The following is a 4,895-nucleotide window of genomic DNA, read 5'->3' as shown; positions in this document are numbered from 1 at the left end:
CAGAGGTGCCAAGTTCTTGCAACTCTGTTTTAGATAAGTGGGAGTTAAAGAAATGCATGACACCTGAAAATTTTACTATAATTTGCATGAAGGCATAAAACTCAGGTGTCCTGATACAGTTTGATGACTCAGTCAGGCAATTGTTCTTTGATTTGAAACAAATACTTGAAAGCCAGTGTGGAAGGCTGGTTTGTGGATCTTCAAACACACTCTGAAATCACAACAGCTGCTATAAAGATAAGGGTTGAAAATATTATACCTTGATAAGTTTCCTTATTAATTGAATAAAATGTCAGCTCAAGTTTTCAGAAGAGGAAAAAAATAGTAGTACCATAATAAATGTTAGACTATTTTTGCTTTTATTCTTGTACAGAACATGCTTCAAATAGTAAATGTCCCACACTCAACATCTTGATTTTTGTCTCCAAAAGGAAAAAAAAAAATCCATTCCTTAATACAGTGTTTAAAAAAAAGCCCCTCCAAACCATTTCCATTCAGTTTGTGTGCAAAAGAGACTTCCAAGCAGTAACCTTACTGTGTGAAGGCTGTTTGGAATTCTGTATAAATGCATTTGGAAGTTTAAATCTATTTGCCAAAAAAACAGATGAATTCTGTAGCTAAACAGTATTTTCAACAGAAAGCTTCCACTGGTCCAGCATTTAATCTGGCGTATAGCTTCTCTGCAAATGACAGAAAATACTGCTTTTGGGCACAGTTCCTTAAGCACTTGGCACTCACAGTAGGTACTCAAAAATAGAAAATGTAAAAAAATATACTAAGTAATCTACCATTTTGCTTATGCAGCATACCACTGCTTCAATTGCTTCTTTTAACAGAAATTCTCTTATCCAGTTTGCAATGGTGCATAACTTTTGATTTCTCAAAAGTTGTCTGTCACTGGAGAGATGTACATAAATATTCTTTCTACTCTTCTTTCATACATGACCTAGGGCCTCTTCATGCTATCAGGCCCCCAAACACCCTCAGGCTCTGACATAAATATTCAGGGAAAAAAAGGTCAACTTCATTTGAGATATGGTAGTAAACTTTTAGCTCCTGGGTCTGGATTTTAAAAATACTGTTATCCTTGTGGTTTTAATCAATGGAAAAAGGATTTTTGCAGAGTGTAGGGGAGAGGCAGTGATTGAAAATTTGTGTAGTCATATTTGACTTGTGTGCCAATCAAATAAAAAAAAGGTACTTAAAAAGCAGTAAATTGAAAGAATATAGTCACATTACTCAAGAATCCAAAACTCTTAAGAAATCGGACTAATTGAAGTTGCATTTTATAAATTTGTCTCATGTAATTTTTTTTTATTGTAACTTTGTCTTATACACATTTCTTTCATATTCTTCTCTCACCTTCCTGTTCACCGGTGAGAAAAGCACTGTACAGTTTAGAAAGATGCACGATGGCTGTACATTGCTGCTTGTTTAGCAAGAGATTTGATTCAAAGGGTTGTAGCTTCCCTAAGGCCTAGCAGGTCTTCATTGTCCCCATACCTGCTGTTGAGGCCTCCTCACTTGTACTAATTCAGTACTTTTAAAACTGGATCTATGAAATTTTGTGACTATAAAATAGCAAGAGAACACTATCAACAAATCAAAGGACTAAAGTTCTCAAAATGGACCTACCATTAACAGAATAATAGAATAAAATAAAGAATTTGAGAAAAAAAAAAAGATTGGGAAAGAACAATTGTAAACTCTGAGTCTAATGTGTGCAACTTACATTACCACTGAGCTCTTTTATATATATACATATATACACATATGCATATATGGTGTATATGGTACGTGTGTGTGTGTGTGTGTGTGTATACAAAATACACACAAAATATATAAAAAATACACGTGTGTACGTGTGTGTGTGTGTTCACTGTTACGAATTCAGGAGTTCAGCTGAACATAAACAGACTACAGTTATTAAAGCAGGGAGGAAGCCAGATGTGAGGACTTGATAGATGCAGATTTGTGAAAATCTGCCAGAGGTTACTTCATTGCATAGCTAGGCAGAGCTTTATGTGCATTCACTGCAATTTCTGTAGATTACAAAGGAAGCTGTTCTCACTGCATCTAATTCCTTGGCTGAGGTATTTGCCCATTCTCCTTCAGAGGGAGAGTGCCATCTACTGAAGCATTCCTTTACACAGCTCCCTTGAGCCTTGTCCACTTACGGATTGACAAAATCCATTCAAAGGGGTTGTAAAACTGAACAAGGTTTTAAAAAGAAAAGCAGCTGCTATAGACGTGAATCTCTGTTGTAAAGCACCAGCTGCATGTAAAGAACCAGGCCAAAGATGGTAAATACAACCACTGATTTGTGCAAGCTTGTGCTCTAGCTTTTGAAGAGACTAAAGACAATTTCACTCTGGGGTTTCTTCATCCCTAATAAATCCTTGGAACCGAGATTACATTACCATTTTGTAACTATTAGGAATGGCATTCCCTGATTAGACAATCCAATTTCACTGCTGACTATCAACCATGGACTTTCCTACCAATTCCTCCTTTCTGTGTTATTGCTCACAAGATGCACAACTAGTCAGCCTACTTACTGAACAGTAAGAACACCTGATAACAGTCACCAAGAGTCTGGCTTGGGCCAGTGATGACATAGTATTATTGTGATGCTTTGTCTTTATGTATTTTCCCATTGTCTTGAGCTTCATATTTCATTGTAAATTTTCTGGACTGCTGCTGTATTCAAATAAAGGAGCAGTTTGTGTCATGCCCAGAGCTACTGTCTCCTATGATAATAATAAGCATATAAATTGAAATATTTTTGGTATTTTTGTTGCTTTGTAGCAAAAGATAGTATCTCTAAAACATCAAAGGCAGCTCAGAAATGCCCATGTACCTTAGAGGTTTGAACAAATTGTATAAAAAGAAAGTTAAATTTTACAAGGTAAATTACCACACAAAGTCATGGAGTCAGAGGAGAGGGAAACCTGTCAGGTTGTGTTTCATGTGAATACCCTTAGAAAACCACTGGTTTGATATATTTCAAAGCACAGGTGCCTGTCGTGATGCCTTTGCTACCAAGGGGCTCCACTGAAGAATCACACAACCCATACTGCAAATGTCACATTTAGCAAGACAAGGAGTGAACAAAACTTTGAAAGAACTTGCATTATTTGCTATCAGGCAAAAATATTTGAATCACTTTACAATATATTTTCAAAAAGTTTCACATTATAGTTTGTTTTTTCCATCTGGGCACATAGCATGTTGTCGTAAACACAACAGAGAACTGAAAGAGTAGAAGCTTTTCTGTCCCAATAAGATACACCCCACGTATCTTATATTGGCTTATGTCCCATAAATCTTTGCTGGTGCCAGTGGGATTGAGCACACCCTCAGCAAGTTTTCCAACAACACCAAATTGAGAGGTGTGGTCAGCACACCGGAAGGAAGGGATGCCATCCAGAGGGACCAGGACAGGCCTGAGGTGGGCCTGTATGAACCTTATGAGGTTCAACAGGGCTGAGTGCAAGGTTCTACTCCTAGATCACGACAATCCCAAGCATGAGCACAGGATGGCAGAGAATGGATTGAGAGCAGCCCTGAGGAGAAGAACTTGGGGGTGCTGATGGATGAGAGGTTAGACATGAGCCAGCAATGAGCGCTCACAGCACACAAAGCCAGTTGTGTTCTAAGCTGCATCCCAAGCAGCGTGGAAGTAGGATGAGACAGGCAATTTTGCCCCTCTGCTCTCTGAGACCCCACCTGCAGTGCTGTGTCCAACTCTGGGGCCCCAACACAACAAGGACATGGACCTGCTCAAGCAAGTCCAGAGGACCAGAGGGCTGGAGCACCTCTTCTGTGAAGGCAGGCTGGGAGAGCTGGGGTAGTTCACTCCAGAGATGAGGGAGCTCTGAGATCGTACAGCAGCCTGCCTGTACCTATGGGTAGGGGGCTACAAGAGGGCCAGAGAGTGACTTTCTACAGGGGCATATAGGGACAGGACAAGAGGCAATGGCTTTAAACTTAAAGAGGATAGATTTAGTTTAGATATTACGAAGAAATTCTTACTGCAGGAGTGGTAAGGCACTGGCACAGGTTACCCAGAGAAGCTGTGGATGCACCAGCTGTGGAACTGCTCAAGGCCAGCTTGGATGGGGTTTTGAGCAACCTAGTCTAGTGGAAGGTGTCCCTGCATGAGCAATTTGTAGAACCATTAAAAAATAGGTGTATTACATGCAGTCAAATCTCAGGACAGTTCTGAAAACCTTATAGGCCCTGGCAAATTGCCTTCTCTCACAGGTTCCTCATAACAGCTCAAAGAGCCTCTTCATTATAAGTGCCTTATTGTTGGTTACAGCAAAAGCTGTAGCATGTGTGCTGCACTTGAGGTACACATCCGTTACCCCTACCCCTGCAGAAAGGAAAAACCTTAAAAGGAGAGAGGGATTTGTTCCTCTCTAGACCAGACTGTTCATCAGTTAACCACAGTTTTTATTTCAGTTCTAACTACACACTGGTTGCTGCCTCCATAGAAGGCTACATTTCAAAAAACTTAATAGCCACAATAAATAGACCTAACCAGTGCATCACTTTGCCTACACATGGAATAGCAAACCAGAATTTGGGGATTATGTCTGTTTCTCATCTTCCATGCCTTTTTCTTCCATCAGTTGCTTTAGGCTGCCTCCCAGTCATTGTCCCCAGAATTCACAAAACTCATGTTAAAATGACATATGCATGTCCCTTCCTAATTTTTTTTTTTTTTTTTTTTTTTTTTTTTTTTTTTTTTTTTTTTTTTTTTTTGTAGCGGGTTGTTTTATGTTTCTTGCCTCAAGAAATAATAGACAATAGCCTTCTAAAAAATAAATTGGTTGTGTAAGACTCAGGAAGTGTGAATTGCTCATCAACGCTCTCAAGTAAATTGTGTG

The sequence above is a fragment of the Vidua macroura genome, chromosome 3 (genome assembly GCF_024509145.1).
Source record: "Vidua macroura isolate BioBank_ID:100142 chromosome 3, ASM2450914v1, whole genome shotgun sequence".
Classification (NCBI taxonomy): Eukaryota; Metazoa; Chordata; class Aves; order Passeriformes; family Viduidae; genus Vidua; species Vidua macroura.
Note: the sequence above shows the minus strand (reverse complement) of the source record.